At 45.6% G+C, this 17683-nt stretch overlaps 2 non-coding genes across 2 annotated transcripts; one reads left to right on the top strand and one right to left on the bottom strand.

Moving 5' to 3' along the window:
* Positions 1-12713: 12713 nt before the first annotated feature.
* Positions 12714-12785, top strand: TRNAG-UCC (transfer RNA glycine (anticodon UCC)). Its single transcript has one exon. It is a non-coding gene; the product is annotated as a tRNA-Gly (tRNA).
* Positions 12786-12958: 173 nt separating this feature from the next.
* On the bottom strand, positions 12959-13040 carry TRNAS-GCU (transfer RNA serine (anticodon GCU)). The gene has a single exon. It is a non-coding gene; the product is annotated as a tRNA-Ser (tRNA).
* Positions 13041-17683: the final 4643 nt, after the last annotated feature.

Raw genomic sequence — 17683 nt, 5'->3', positions numbered from 1 at the left:
CCTATATACAATGCAAAGAACCTGGGGATATATAATAAAGAAGCAGTCATGCAGTGGTAGTTCCTCCGCCCTGAGTTATGTGCTGGTGGCACCACTGTGATCCCAGTGGTGTGTGACCTGCTAACTGACAAGCCTCACTCACTTGAGGTACACACTGGTGGTCCGCGCAGGTCCCACAGACCATCTCCCTCACCTGTGTATTGTTGGTCCACACAGGTGCACTGACCATCTCCCTCACCTGTGTATTGTTGGTTAACGCAGGTACCACTGACCATCTCCCTCACCTGTTTATTAGTGATCCACACAGGTGCCAATGACCAGTCTCCCCGTCGTCCCCTCATCTGAGTATTGTTAGATCGTACATTTGCCACAGAGCAGCCTCCTCGCCGGGGCTGTATGCTTTCTGACTGTCATACCATCAGCCAGTCCCCCAGAAGATGTTATACAATCGCGAACAATAGTTTCTTCAGCTAGATATTCATAAAAGATTGGAATACACTATCATCTGATACTGTCAAAACGAATATTTCTAGTTCAGCTCAAACACTGTTTGGCGAATATTTTAACGATTCTGTTGATTAGCGAAGACATCACTTTACGACACTCTCTTCTTGAGAGTTTCAGCTAAACTTCCTGCCTGGAGCATTCGCCTTTCACTTCTGAAGGATTTCATTTTCAGTCTTTCATATTCCTTTCATTCTTAACTATTTTCATGTCGACAGACATGTCGTCGGGAGTAGCGAATGAGGAGGAGCCTTCTGATGGACTATGATTTACATTTGTGTAGATTAGAATAATATAACCAGCAGATAACAACGTAGACCATTATCTCCTTTGTTATCTGGATTTACCATTAACTCCCGTGTACCTGAGGTAGGTACTAGTGGCTTGTAATACCTCACCTTAGTTATGGACTGGTGGCTGCCTTGTCCCTCCTTTGAGTCATGTTCTCGTGGCTTGTGTTACATTCCTTGAGTTCTATACTAGTGGCTTGTGGTAACACTGTGTACGTCCTGGTGACTCATCTGTCCTCAGTGTTGCACTTATCTTGCACGACACCTTCAACACGGAACTGATCATCATAAAGACCCCGACCCCCTTCATCAATCCTCGTCTCTAAATATTTAAGAATTCTGAAGTTTCTTTAGAAGGGTCTCGTATGATAAGACGTGTTCATGTCATTAGACATATCTCATGTAATAGAGTTCATCGTAATCCCAGGATCCATTACCCGATATCAGCGCCATCAGAACCCATCAATTATGCTGCCAGCTTGTGGCGCACAGGTATGTAGATTAACATCAACCCAGGGGTTCGGGGCTTCGCATACTACTTCTTCCAATCGAAGAGATGAACATATAATTTCAAATCACGCGGCAAGTGTCATGACAAATAGCACTAACAACGCTTGGCCTGCGTTAAGGCTACGACACCGAACAACTTTGACATCATGATCGTATTTTTTGCGACGTCTTCAGCAGTAATGGTCTGGGAAAATGTGGCGCTGTAGCGAGTGAGGCAGCCTCGATAATGTCAGCCAGACAGCCTACTGAAGCGAAGGAACAAAGGACGGCATCATCGGTTATTAGATAAACTGTTGCACTGATGTTGGGTTGTTGGGAAACTAATACATAAGTACATACATATATATATATATATATATATATATATATATATATATATATATATATATATATATATATATATATATATATATATATATATATATGGTAGTTTCATCGTATCGGGGCACAAGAGATCAGTACTGACATTTGCACTAAGTCAAATAAGGATGTCAGTTTCGCTCTGGCTGTAAAAGTATTTCTCAGTACAATAATATCACTGGGTATCACAATGTCTGACTCTCAGGTTTCACAGAAAAAATATAAAGTATGGAATGAACAATTTGGTATCAAATCTCTGACAATCGATTATTGCCAGGTATCTAAATTTTTTCTTTTATATTTCATTCAATTTCTGAATCTGTCTTGACTTTGCGTTCATTATTGCCGCAGCCACAGTGTTGGTTCGGTCTATATCGGATCATACCAATGATCTCTGGCGGCTTCCCCATTTTCTTCCCCAGTCACATCTTCATGGTGGTTCTTCCCATTTTGCTCCCCATCATCCACTCCCTCTGCCACCCACGCCCCTATCTCTCTTGCTCCCTCTGCAGGACCCTCCCTCCCTCCTTCTCCACCGTTCCTTCCTCCTTCGGTCCCTCCCCGCCACACACCTGCGTCTCAGGGCCTCGCGCCTCCCTCCCTGAGATTCCTGAGTAAATGTTTGTAACCCTCGCACGTGTTCCTTTGTGCTTGGTCAGGTAGCTGATGGAGGCCATCTGTGTATGGGTCCCTTCCTCACCCTATTCCAGCCACACCTGTGGTACCTCCCTGCTTCTGAAACACCTGCGGAACACATGCGTTTAAGCCCAGTTCTCTTGGATCCACATTTGCTATGCCATTGACCTCTGAAACATCTGCGCAACACATGTGTTTTGCCCCTCCCCTTTCAAGCCTCAATGAAACTCCAGTATTTGAGCCTCCCTGCTCCAGTACGTGGCACCGAGTGAAGAGTGGCATGATACCCTGACCAGTTCTGCCACACTGATTGCCATCCATCAGTGTCACCATCTGAGGCTTGGCTGATGCTGGATTTCCATCTTTGTGGCTTCAACAGGTGTGTGGCTACAACAAGTGTGTGGCTACAACAAGTATGTGGCTACTACTGGTGTGTCGTTGCTGCAGGTATGGGGTTGCTGCAGGTGTGTGGCTGCTGCAGGTATGGCCGTCAAGTCCACACCAGGAGCTCAGCCAGAGAGTGTCCCCAAGGTATATAACTCAGCTTCTGGCCACCTCCCTCCCTTCCCACCCAACACCCTCTGTCCCAACCCCCCCAGGCCATTATGGCGGGGAACACACTGTTGACCAGAATACAAAACACTTCATTTCGAGTGTAATTAATCAATTTGTAGTTCCTGTACCGTCGTCAACAGTGTGTCGAGCTTGAACGTCTGCCTGAGACTCAAGTGAGGCAGAAGGAGGAACAAGGAATCTTTATGTGTTTATATTAACCACGGCACGCGATAGTGTCCACATTAAATTAAGATCCCTCTTGGTTTAGAATCCTCAGGTTTTCAGTACGGAGGTCAGACTTATAGCAAGTTTACAACTCATCGGGAGATGTCTCCATTCTTGTACACATCTGGTGGTCGAGGGTCTGTGGTTACTGACGCTGCCACTGGAACTTATGTCTCTGGTTACAAACGCTGACGTGTGTGACGAGTGTCCTTCTTGCTTGAGTGACCTCATGGGAACTGTGAAGTACGGAGGCTGGTCACTCTTAAGGTACGGGACATAGGAACTGGTGAGGTACAGAGTGTGGCCATTGCCTACAGTGAGAGACATGACGTGGCCACTGTGTACAGTAAGGGACGTAAGGTGACCAGTGTCTACAGCGAGGGAGGTGAGGTGGTCAGTGTTTACAATGATGACACAGAAATGGGCGCTTAAGTTAGGAACTAAAGTTGAATTCAATATGTGTTTCCGTTTGTGCCACTGACCCAGAAAAACTAACAACAACAACAACAACAACAACAACAACACACACACACACACGCACACACACACACACACACACACACACACACACACACACACACACACACAAACTAACATAGAAACATAAAAAACACGTTCCACAAGTGTTTTATTACGACAGGAAGCCTTTCTCCCACAAATGGCCGCATAAAAACTCCCCTTAACATGCATTTATGCAGGGCCACAGGTAACCATCATTTTGATTATTTCTTCAGATAAAAGTGGAACTCAGATCACGTATCACTCAGGTTCACAATGACAGGCACTGGGCCTGCCCACGACCTCTGCTTCTCAGATCTACAGGGGCTGAAATCAGAGAGGGCGGGAGGGGTTGGATCCACTACCACCGTGTGCCATTATCTTGCCTTATAAGACCATGTTCAACATGAAGCTGGCGAGGCGAGGGGCTCAACCATCTACCTCGAATTTGAATCATTACGAAAAAAAAAAAAACATTTCAAGCTGGATGTTTACACTTACACCTACACTGTTGTGATAACTTATCAATATTTCATGGAATCATTTGCGTGGAGTGTGAAGTTGTTTGTTGTGATGAGGAACTGCAGGAGAAGGATGACGATGGTGATGACGTCAGGTTGTTACTGTAGTTTGAAGTGGATGTTTTGTCTCTCCTCACAACACTAGACCTCAAGTCGTCTGACGTAATCTTACCTGAGGGGTTTTTACACCTGGCCTTAATTACTTTCTCCCTCCCACTACACACACCCCAGACCCTCCCACACACCGCCTACCCCAGCTAGCCAGACCTCGGGCCCAAGAAGGGGGCCTCCCATACACATCACATAAATACCTATTAAGCAAGACCAAAACTTCAACTTTCATGTTGAGGTCCAGGTGTAGTGTTCTCCCCAGTCTGTGTTCTTGTCAAAAAGGTTCGCTGGCCTGTTACTGTGGTGAGGTCACGCCTATATTAAGGTCACGCCCGTACATCATTCTCAGTCCTACACTTACTGTGACAAACCAATTCTAGGTCATGTTTATACCAGGTCACCCCTCAAGTTACATGGTCAACCTCCATGATCTCTGGCCATGCCCACATCAGGTCGCACCTAGACTATCATGCCATACCATTACTAGGTCATTCCTATGGCAGGTCATGCCCACATCAAGCATTCACACCACACCACTTGACGCCCATATCAGGTCACGTCCATAAATGCTCAACCTCACCAGGTCATATCCAGGCCGCTTGGTCACGACACAGCTATCATGAAGTCCTGAATTATCATTAAATGAATACAATTAATACAAGGTTACGCCATCGTAGTACGTGCTCGAAGCTACATACTATTTTCACTTTCCTTTATGACCAAGAAAGTATTATCATCATCATCTCTAAATCTAAGCGATTTTGAGATGACCCTTGATAAGGAAGACGGATAAAGAGGTCATTATCAAAGTGACTAAGAAGCAAAGTGGAGATTATAAATGGCGTGAGATTTGAAGACAAGAACATGATGGATTGATGCGTGTGTGTGTGTGTGTGTGTGTGTGTGTGTGAGAGAGAGAGAGAGAGAGAGAGAGAGAGAGAGAGAGAGAGAGAGAGAGAGAGAGAGAGAGAGAGAGAGAGAGAGAGAGAGAAGACCGTCAAGAATTTTAATGGTCTTTTTTCTCCCTGTGTTATAACCAGTATTATAGCATAACTGGTGACTCACCAGTCTTGCCTCAGCCTGGGAAAGCCTCACCACACACGTATCTAGTGACTCACAAGTCAAGACCCTCCTGGGAGCCTCACCACACGCATGACTGATGACTCGCCAGTCAAGTTCACCTGGGGAAGCGGGTTATTAACATGGCTATGTCCGACACACACGGTCCTGCATCATGGTCGACATATTCCCATTATTCCAATGATTTTTACAATTCGTTCTCGCCATTTTCCATGTTTTCAACCAACTAGTTTTGTTTCTCATTTCTCTCATTTTGTGTTTTTGGTCTTTGATTATCTTTCCCATCGTACGTCAACATGGTGGTAACGGTTGTCCCTCCTCCATGATAACAGTGCCCCTCTGTCCACCACCATTGCTGCCACCCTCCCCCCAGCCGATATGGCACTCCCTCCTCAACCTCCAACACTTCCTCTACTTCCTCACTCAATATGGCATTCCCATAACTACCTCCAACACCTTTTTCACCACAATCCCCAACACATCTTTCCCAACCACCTCCAATACTTCCTCCTCCTCCACCGGCACCTCCAACACTTCCTCCTCCTCCTCCACCGGCACCTCCAACAGATCCAAACTCCCTACTATCAAGTCCAGATATTCACATCAACATCACCAAGACAGACCTAACTACCGAGAGCAAAGTGGCTGACAATCCTGCACAAAACCCTACACTCCTCAGCCTTCGTCTGCCTGTGGTGGACAGGGCTCTTTTTCCCTGCAGGTTTTGTGCTACGGTTACGTGGCCCCTGCGGTCCTCACTTTAATTGGGCGTTCAGAAAAATTTATGAGGTTTCGGTATGAGGCAGGCGTTTACACCACAGTTGTGAGGAACTGTTAATTGGGTACAGCCGTTCCGGCCTCTGACTCCACCGTCAGCTACAGTCTGTAATTGATTCTCATGTCCGAGCATCATTTCTGTGTTTACCCTCATTATTGGGTCGTAGATAAGACGAAATGTAGTGATTTGTAACGATTGTAGAAATGTTTGTCTGTCTCGGAGAGTTTACTGTGGTTGTGTTTTGTTACACTTGATTGTCTGGTGGATGATGTAATCCCTCTTGTAGCTCCTGTTGGCTCGCTGGGTAGTTGTGTTGACTCGTTCTAGTCATATAAGGATACAGGTAATTATCACTTGGCTGTCTAGCTATAGGTACGGCTGTTACTAATGCCTGTAATATGTCTGTCTGAGCTGTAACACCAAGATAATCCGGGAGTAAGATATAAAAGCAATATATACGAAGCCGTTCAAGTGAAAATATATCTATGTAATCCTCTGCACACGACGGTACGACCCTTGAGGGCGACGATACAGCTTTTACGTGTTTATGGCCTGGGTTCAAAAGTCACGCAATCAAACCATGATGGTCTTATCATCGTGCTCAGGGGTCGTACCGTCCTGTTCAAGGGTCGCACCATCGTGCTCAGGGGTCGTACCTTCATACTCAAGGGTCGTACAATCATGCTCAGAGGTCGTACCGTCGTGCTCAAGGGTCGTACCATCATGCTCAAGTGTCGTACCGTCGTGCTCAAGGTGCGTACCGTCGTGCTCAAGGTGCGTACCGTCGCGTTCAAGGTGCGTACCGTCGTGCTCAAGGTGCGTACCGTCGTGCTCAAGGTGCGTACCGTCTAGTGAAAGAGTTTTAAGGAAAAAATGATTCTTAAGAAGTAGGGATCACACGCAGGATGTGAAGAGATCAAACTGGAGATCAAACCTAATGAGGTGCACATCGTACTTACAGGTGAACAATCTGGACGGTACGATTATGAGGGCGTTAATGAGGTGTAACCTCCCATCTCATGCTGTGGTCTAGGCTCGACTCCCCGACACGAGATGAAAGACTTATCTGATGAATTTCATTACTGGCGATCCCCATGTAGCTGATCGCCTCTGTCTACCTGTGAGACAGATAAGTATCTATAGATAATCTTGGATCAGGGCAACTTTCTTATGAATTATGTAAATTGGGAGCGTGTCCACTAATGATGCTGGTGTCTTTTGTTCTTCTCTTCAAAGACATAGTTAGCTTGTGTTTGTTCCTGGCATCACCCTCTCCGATAGTCCATATATCTTTCATGTATAATCACAAGTCCAGTTCTTGTTATACACTTATTTTTGTTCTTCGTTTTCATCAACATTTCTGACTGATGTTTACTTCCGTTGTAAAAAGGCAGCGAACTAACGTTGCATATCTTACCGTATCTCCTTTTTCTTTTTTTCATCCATCTTCCTTCACCAGCTTCGGCTCTTCACTAAGTTAGTATCTAAGGTTCCTCGTCCCACATCCTGGGCGAGGTTACCATCTTCATCAGGTGGACAATGATACAAACACTCGGCCTTGGGATCAGATATTTTCCTCCATACCTTTTTCTTTTTCTTCTTACTTTGCGTCGAGACATATGAGTTGTCCTGATATATTTTGATTCATCAAGGACGCATCAAGGGATCAGGAAGCGTACGTTGAGGACAGTATGGGATCTGAACCTCTACAACAGCTACAAGACAGCATTCAGTCTCTTCAATGATCATGACAATCCGTTAACACTTTCATATAAAGTTTCCATGGCAGTGGCTCTCTCTCTACTACATGGTGTTCCTCCTGGGGTTGATTTCCTGGTGGCTATTGAGCCGATGGGAGTGAGAGGCGGTGGATGGAAAGGAGTCTTCTGCTTTGTTATGCCTCGTCATGACTCTATGGTAGCCATGGGCCATCATCGAAATCTGCATCATCTCTGTAGACTCCTGTGAGACCTGGAGGTTAGTTGTGTCAGAACAGGGTAACCACCTACAAGTCACACAGACATCTTCATTTCCAGTACTTGGGTTCCAAAACTATCACTACTACCGAACGGCCGAACCTGGAAATAATTCAGTTTTCCGGTAATCATGACTTCGGATACATGTGTATTCGGTCACGTGAAAGTGCGTGTATGTGAAGAATGTTTGTTCCTTTCGGTTACGTGAGCCAGAACATATGTGTCTGCTGGAGTGAGGGTGCCTGCAGGTGGAGTGTACTACGGTCACATACCTGAGCCCAAGAATGTAGACTTGAACAAAGTTAATGTCAGAGCTTCAGGGGCGTTGCCCTGAGTTACCGCTGTACTGGCTGGGTTAAAATGTCGATATCGTAAAGAAAAATCAAGTTATATTGGCTGACCATCACTCCAGTATGGTCATACGTCCCCCTAGAGAGTTGTAAAACCCAAGGTGGATCGAACCTTAGGGTATCAACACCACTGATGCTCTCACTAGCCAGGTACCCAACGCCAGTAATTAGAAACTATTACCACATCTTTTTACGCCAGTGTTGCTCTTAGTCTCATATTACTCGTTAATGTCCATAAGAGAGAAATTCTATTTGAGATCATTATGATTAAAGATCTTCGGCAGGTCTAATGGTCTACTCCTCGGGGGTATCGTTATCAGAAGGGTGATTATAGTGCTTTGCTTAAATTGTTATCTCTTCTTTTTCCGACAATAAACTGGCCAACAAGAATATGTCATTAATCATCGATTATCTATTATTGCTAAGCTGAGGAAAAACAAAAACGATCAAGTACAAGCGATATGCTTCTAGCCGCTGTCGGAAAGGTTCACTTGGGGAAGAAAAAAACTAAAGCAAGATAGATTGGAAGTTGATAGATGTTTGGCTGGGGTACGAGGCGTGAGACTAAGTGCCCTTAATGACGTCTCCGTGTACACCGCCTCGTCTTCGTCGCCTACAGCGAGGTGCTGCATCAATAAAGGTGCGAGGGGCATGCTCCGGGGGTTACTGTGGTAGAAAGGCACACAAACAGTGGGATATTTCGAGTCAGTGAAGACTTTGTGACAGGTCTGTGCCGTCCAGGAAGGTCTTCTTGTAGTAGCAAGGAGGGTCGTCACATCGGGCGAGCTACCACGTGAAGCAGGGAGGTGCGATGAGGACTCCTCCAGGTGTTGCTGAGGGAGAAGCAGATCGTCGTCGCCTTACATGGTGTGGAGGGAGGCTAAGTGGCCGCTAACATCTTCCCAGTACCTTATCTTCCCTTGCCATCACGACGGCTGCTTAACACTTACCAGCGCTACTGCTCCGGCTGCTGCTCCTGTTACTGGTCTCACTGGTGTTCCTACTACTGCTACACTGGTGTTACAACTCCTACGTTGGTGAGTTGTGGACTCTACGGTGTGACAACATTTTCCTCGTCATGTTGTTCCTGGAGTTAGAGCTTCTGCTACTGCTGCTAAAACGAGCGTTAATGACACTGATAGTTTTGCTGTTTCAGGTCACAGTAGTGAATTTCTGTCTGTCATGTCTGTCTGCCTGTCTGTCTCGTAACGCTGGAGTGCTTCAATGTAGAGACTTGACGGAAGGATGGTAGAAACTGATACACGAGTAAGGAAACAATCAGTAGCTAATGATAAGGCTTATTGTAAGATTGTCCAAGTTATTATCAATACCAAGATCATAAGATATTATGAGTTGTTGAGAGATGAGACTGTGGATGGATGCTACATTTATCGCAAGTGATTCATAGATCAGGTCGTACGAGGATATGAAATTCTTCGACAGGCTTTGGAGTGAAAGGATTAGAATACGCTATCCTGAGGCTAAAGCTGAATATGTGTTAAAAAAAAAAAAACTATGAAAATATCATTGAAATACATTCAAAATGCGGTATTTATGGTCAACGCGAGAAAGATCCAATCACTGACTCTAAGTCTGTGGAACCAACACACAAGCATGAAGAATTATTGCACGTGCAATGCATTAAGACCTGAGAGAGGAAGTTCCACACCGATATAGGTATGTACTTGTTTACACACAGGATCGCTGAACACTGAAATACTCAGCTACTAACGTGCAAAGTGCCGGCACAGTACACTCGTTCAAGAAGCATTTATGTGATCGTTTCGTCAGTAGACTCACTGAGTGCATAGGAAAAGAAAAATCCTTAGGTTCTTCACCATATAAACGCTTCAGGTGTGTGTGTGTGTGTGTGTGTGTGGGTGTGTTTGTGTGTGGGGGGGGGGGGGGGGTTAGTTTCGGGGAGAAAGTTCCCTGTCTTCTGTTACTTTTTCGTCTTGAATAACCGGACTTCTGGGTAGTCTATTTAGCGATACACCATCAACACCGCGAGAACAACAATGAGTAGATAGAGGGGCGTCGGTCCGGTGCGGTGTTCTGATGCATTTGCCTTCATTACCGGACTCTACATCCGCTGCTATAAATCATCGCCTCCGACACACAGCATGTTTGACGCTCGTGTTGAAGGTTCCGGCTTAATGACCACCCGGCAGTCGACAACCATTAAATCCAACAGCATACAAACACACAGCCCACCCGCCGCGTCACAGACCCGCGAATAAGTTCCAGACTTCATTTTTCGGCTGGATTGTTATGTGGTTTTTCAGTCCACTGCACACTGCTATCACGTCGGAATGGCCCTCTACTCGACCTTCACATTTTTTTACTTTAACGATTACCGTCTGAGGAATGACATTCACTCACCACTGATCTGTTGCCAAGAATCGTCCGTCAGGTCGTGGTGTTTGGTTCCTCGCTGGCTCAGGTGAATGGGAAGGTTGGGGTGAGGGTTCTGCTGCCAGGGGTGATGAATCCACTACTGCAGTATGATGCGCCGCCTACACCCTCGGGCACTGCCACACCCTCAGCCGCGCCCCCTGGCATTGCCGCGCCTTCAGCGGCAACTCTAGGCACTACCACACCATTAGTCTCTCCTTCAAGTCTTCCAAGCCCTTCGTCATGTCCCCAAGGCACAGCCATGACCTTAGTCGGTCCCCAAGGCATTGCTACACCCTCGGTTCCTTCTCCGGGATTGCCACGCCCCTAAGCACTATCACGCTATTCGTCTGCCTTGCAGCGGTTGCCAAACCTCCATCTCCTCCCTCAGGAGTGGGTCCTACAAATCTGTCATCCCTTCTTGCCACCCTACACGTGCTTCCAGTAAATCTTGCCTCCCAGCTAGTGTGGAAAAATTTTCCAGCCACCCAGGCAGTATTACTTGCTGTTACTGCCGACCTAACAGTATCGTCAACTCTCATATGCCACCTTCCCAAGGTTGCCAAGCCTATTGGCCAAGTCGATAGTCTTGTAAATGTGCCTACTACCAGGTTAGCTACCATGATACCAGGACCTTCCTGCCCTACCATAGTATCAGCTGCTATAGCACTAGGACTCTCCAGCACTGCATCAGTGCTATCAATCCGTTCAGCCACCCTGCAAGCGTTGCTAATCCATCATGGCGTACCAGCAATCATAACAGCCTTCTGCAACTCTTCAGGTGTTGCTAACTCCCACTTTCCCCGCTCCAGTGTTACCAGCAGCTGCCCCCTGGCAGTATAGCCATTCTTTCAGACATTCTCCTATAAAATTACCACATCTCACCGTCACTGCTCCTTAGAATGATTGTATTGACCTCATACGTTCCTAACTTGATAACCTCCTCTGAAGATGATGAATGTACACACACACACACACACACACACACACACACACACACACACACATAGAAATCTCATTTCGATCAAACCTTGACACCGTCGAGTAAGTCTATGTGTAAGAAGCATAAACAATTGCGTGTGTGAGTCTCTCTAAACGCAAACACTCGTCCAGCCTACCTTGTTACCACACCACTCTCGTTACACAGGTTGTTAGAATGTTGTGGTTCGCCACAGTGGTATCAATGGTGGTAGGAGTGGAAGGGAGTGTCGCATGGGGTGATGTGAGAGGGGCTGTGAGGAGTGTGTGGGAAGGGATGTGAGGACTGTGTGGGAGGGGATGTGAGGACTGTGTGGGAGGGGATGTGAGGACTGTGTGGGAGGGGCTGTGAGGACTGTGTGGGAGGGGGTGTCGTGATAAGACTCAAACAAGACGAGTCACGAGGCCTTTAAGTCAAGCAGAACAAGTTATGACACACTCAGGAAAGACTTGAGAGTCGTCTTAAGTCAATTAGAATGAATTTAGAATACTTTTATCACAGACAAATAAAAGAGCATGGGGAAAAATTATGATACTCTCAAAGAATATACTCAAGACACAGGCAGATAGACCAGATACACTCGTACGTGACTATAGATACACTCAGACATGATCAGGTACACTCAGACGAGTCACTGTTGCTTCGAGTCAAAGCCAGGTTGTTACACAGTCCTCATGAGATAGGAAACCAGGCTTTTATAGATGAGTTTCCCGAGAGGTGTTCATTATAGGTGTTGTCTGGAGAGAGAGACATATCTTGCGCGTGGATAATGACTAAGTCTGACTCCGGTTAAGTGACCGAAGAAGTTGTTAATGTAAGCATTAGTTCGGGAAGTGTTTGCTTGATAGCTTGTGGTTAGAGAGAGAGAGAGAGAGAGAGAGAGAGATGAGAGTGAGTGTATCTGAGTGTGGGAGTATGAATTTCTACCGAGCACATGTAACTCAAGGCGATGGTGGTATAGTGGTGAGCATAGCTGCCTTCCAAGCAGTTGACCCGGGTTCGATTCCCGGCCATCGCACATGTAATTTTGTTTTTCGTCATCCCTCATTTTCTCTATCCAGTTATACTTCGATGAAGATGTCAACGATAGGAGTTATCAAATCGACGCATCACATCAAAACTTACGTAGCCAGTGAGGACCTTTCCGTTCGAAGGAAATTCTTAAGATTAAAGATATGTAAAACTTTTTTCCGACGAGGATGGGATTCGAACCCACGCACGGAGACCGTATTGGATTAGCAGTCCAACGCCTTAACCACTCGGCCACCTCGTCCGATGAAACGATAAGCTGATATACTGATTAACAACGTTTACTGAACGTGTATACAGACTTTCCCGGGCTACACTGACTCTCCTGATGTTGCTGTTGCTCTGCGTGATGTTGTATGACCAACAGACACAGACATGATGTTGGAAATGATGACATGTAACTTCAAAAATATGAGATACAAGTCTGACATAGAGTAGTGTGCAAGGCTGGAGATAAAGATTCAAGTAACAGTCAGAGTAAAGTGGAACGAGAACGGAAGGGAGCTCGAGGGTAAGAAAGGAAGAAAAAAGAAAGTGTTTGGAGGGAAAGAGAAAGTAAAGGCTCGAGGAAAACGTGAGACTGGAGGAAAATAAGTGAGTTGTACGATGCTTGTCGTAGGATAAAGTGAACTGATAAGGCGTTGCTGAGTTTTTACGTTCACGCGGACGACGTACGATGAGGAGAGAGTGAGAAAGATACATAACAATACGGCTGAGAAAAGAGGAAACTAAGAAACAGATGAGAGAGACAGATTCAATGAGAGAGACGTTGAGGCTCGGTAGAGGCGCGTCAGATGAGGCCAGTGATTGCTGGAGCTGCGTAGTGAAGGCAGTTTGTGTACCAGGCTGGAAAGGTGAATGGCGATGTGACTCAACCCGATGAGTCAGAATCAGGTTGAGGGTGAGCGATTATGAAGCCGTGTAGAGGAGGTGGTTTGCATGGTCACACACACACACACACACACACACACACACACACACACCGGGTGTGAGGCCACGTGTGTTGGAGGTGTTAGGGGTCGTGTATATCATCCTGATCCAGTTCTGAAGATTGGAAATGGTTAGAAAGAAAAGGTAAAGATGAAATAAGACAAAATTCATCGTATATAATCGTATCAGCATCATATGTAAAGTTTCATGGACTGGAAAGTGAATACAAGAGTATAAGAGGAGAGACAGTGCAAGCCAAAGTCAACCTTACATGTTAACGTGTATGGGTGGGAGTGTAAAGCATTATAATTCTTTCTTCACTACAGGCCAAGAGGTGGCTAGCCGGTGTCTCAACCAGGGCCAAGGACGCCCACAGGTGGTGAGATAAGAGATATCATCTCCTGAAAAACAAACCTTCATGCCACAATCACTTACTCACCTGCTTGTACAGTACAAGATAAAAAAATAAGCTTGAGGAGTGGTTACTTGCATACATTGTGACTCAAGGATTGCAACGCACACCTTTCCATTGTCTGTCGAAGAACGGATACAAATTCAACACCAAATTTCTCGATAAATATAGCGCAGTTCTTCAGTTTAGTACAATTCTGAGTACCGGAGCCAAACCAAGGCGTTAAGATAGGCACAAAGATTCAAACATACTTTCAAAATCTGTAATCCAACTCGCATGGTTATTCACTGTTACCTAATGGTTGTCTGATCCTCTCAACACACTCTCTGCTATACTTATCATCTATAACATACTCTCTCTCTTCCAATGTGTATCGTCTATATTGTCTATATAAGTCAGTGGCTATATCATATAATGAAGGGGTTAACCTCTACTGGTTACAATATATACCTTCACCTGTCGACCCTTGGGTCAAGTTAGGTACGTCAAGTGAAGGGTAAGACGGTTAGCTTAGGTCAGGCTAGACGGGTAGGTGGTCATGTGATGGCTAACACAGAATCTCGGGTCAAGCCAGACATGTATGTAGTCATGTCATGTGCCTTGGGGTCGGCTGAAGGAGAGCTGGTCATAGTGTCTTATCATCTGTATACTGTGGCTGTGTCTGTATGAGAAGCTATGGATACTTTATGGTGTATGAAAGCTGTATGTAATCATGTATGGCTAAAATATATGAAAATCAGCTTAATGCTGTGTTGGTGTATACGTATGAGTGCGGCTGTTACTAACACTTTGTTGTGTAAACGTATGTGTCTCACTTTCACGTTTGGCATATGTGCCTATTTGAGAATGTGTGTACATGTGTATATGTGTATATTTGTGTGTTTCGTATGTGTGTATGTCTACAAGTGTGTGTGTGTGTGTGTGTGTGTGTGTGTGTGTGTGTGGTATACTACATTTCTTTATAAATCCCAGCAGAGATGCACCACTAGTTAATGTAAATAACAACAATACTATATGGTGTCTTTTACAACAGATTTGGGAAGGGTCGCATCTCCTCCGCTCACACTAGTGAAGAAAACGCAGAGTGGAACACAAACACTTTAGAAAATTAAAGAAAAATTGAAATACCTCACTCTATAATGTTCTTCCTCCTCCTCCCTCACCTCCTCATCCCTCGCTTCCCTCACACACCTCATAACCTATAATCATCCACCCTGACCCACAGGGTCCTCACGGTCACCAGAGACCCCTTATCAATCACCACATGCACCGCTACCACCGCTGCTACAGACCCTAAAAAGGAAATTTCAGATTCCTGATGTGAGGCAGAGAACTTTCACATTTCTGGCAACGCTGATCATTATCTTAAAGTTAGAGAATAAATGGCATATCTGGGGGGGGGGGGCAAGGGGGAGGGGGCTTTGATGCTTATCTCTGGAGGATTAAGTTCGTGTAGACCAAGCGTTCGGTCAAGGGAGGCGAGCCCTGCTGGGGAGGCGGGGGGCGTGGTGCTGCTGAGTGTGCTGCAGGCTGGAGCAGTCTGGTGAGTCAGGAGGAGAGAGAGAGAGAGAGAGAGAGAGAGAGAGAGAGAGAGAGAGAGAGAGAGAGAGAGAGAGAGAGAGAGAGAGAGAGAGAGAGAAGATGGAAATCGCCCAGGGGAGGAGAGATGTAAAGACAAACATACAGATATGCCATGACGTGGAGGCCAGAGCCATTTTATTCCAGACCAAGAAAGAGAGAAAATGCTCTCATACCTGGGCCTCCTGATGCCACACGCATTAACTGAGTCCTCGCTGGCACTACATATCATCTACATGACCAAGCCAGGCACCTCTGGCCCTCAGTGGCACTGTACATTCTCTACCTGACCAAGTCAGGCACCTCTGGCTCTCACACCAATAATGTTGTGGACATTTTGATTCTAGATCATCACCTCGTTTTCTACCATGCTATGTGAACCATAATGTTCAGAGTCCTGGAGGAGGATGTTTCTATCACTGGGATCCGCACGCTCGCCACCTCACCTCTGTCATCACCGATTATCCCATGAAATTATATCACAGCTTTACGTGCTCAGAGGCGTCGGCCGCTTCTCACCTTCCCCACTTGCGTCTGAAATTGATGGTTCTAGGATAAATTTTTTCTTTCCTCTCATGTCAGCGAATTGATTGCTAAATTTCTCGAATTGTAGCACATAACGTTAAAGGTATATAATCTTCACACAGGAAATTACCTTCTGGATCAGATTACGTCATTGTCGGCGCGCTACGTCAGCCTCGCAACTGACGCTGGACCGCGACGCCAGATTGAGGACAAGGATTCAACACCTCCAGACGAACTCTCCCCCAGGTCTGGCCAGCCTCCCTCTCTCGAGGTGTGAGGGACTCCCGTGTAATCATCATCTCGTACACAGACCTTGCAGATGACAGGACTGCAATCTAGATAGAAGGAAGTATTGGCAGTCGTTGGGTCGGCGTCAACTTAACATTTCAATAACACAAGAGAGGAAGAGAAGCCAAGTGTGATGGTGGTGGGATAGTGAACCATAGTGATTACGGACACAGAACCATCGAGTTGGGGTCATATGTAATTGGCTACACATACCTACCTACATCTCCTTCTTGTCTGTACAAGACCAAGATGGCTGAGTTTATGTACGTACGAACCAGAGTTAGAATGGAAGAAATTCTCTTGCAACTGACTTACGGTTTTAAACCTTCGAGTACGAGGATGTGATGAGCATGACAGCACGACCCTTGGGTATGGTCAGAGGTGGGTGTGTTCAAGGGCCGTACCGTCGTGCTCAAGGGTGTTATTGTCTTGCTGAAGGGATCAAGGCAGAAAAAAGACAAAGAGATTATTACAAGAATCTTGAGAGATCACTAACTTCTGAACTATGTGATACTTGTTCAGTTTGTTCAATAATGAACAAGAAATGACGGAGTTTGTGTCCTAGAGTTATGTCTCCTACTTACCTGGTGGAACATCTTTCAGTGTGTGTGTGTGTGTGTGTGTGTGTGTGTTCCATGTGGGCACATGCGTGAGGACAAATCACCACAAGGTATCATTACGGAAAGGAATTACTGTCTCCATGTCAACAACAAAGCTGTGTGCGACATTTGGCCAGCGTCGACGTGGCCTGAGCCAGAGGTTCACCACACACACACATGTCGGCCAGTGTGTGAGGGAAGGAGGCGTCATGTACATGCGTCTGTGTGTGTGTGTGTGTGTGTGTGTGTGTGTGTGTGTGTGTGTGTGTGTGTGTCCGGAAAAAGTTTGCTTTGTGAAATTATAGTTACAAAGGTTTACTGAACATCAGATGACAAGGGACCTAGACATCACTTGTTATAATGCCTGAGCGATTATACAACCCTACAACCTCTCTTATATTGGTCCTATATATATATATATATATATATATATATATATATATATATATATATATATATATATATATATATATATATAATGATAGAGCTTAAGTGACAGAAGCAGTGAGATAATAATTCAGTCTCAAGATCTTGATCGCATCATATACCATCATC

Source organism: Panulirus ornatus, chromosome 35, assembly GCF_036320965.1.
Source record: "Panulirus ornatus isolate Po-2019 chromosome 35, ASM3632096v1, whole genome shotgun sequence".
NCBI classification, from domain to species: domain Eukaryota; kingdom Metazoa; phylum Arthropoda; class Malacostraca; order Decapoda; family Palinuridae; genus Panulirus; species Panulirus ornatus.
The sequence above is the reverse complement of the archived record's forward strand: the minus strand, read 5'-3'. Positions and strand labels throughout refer to the sequence as shown.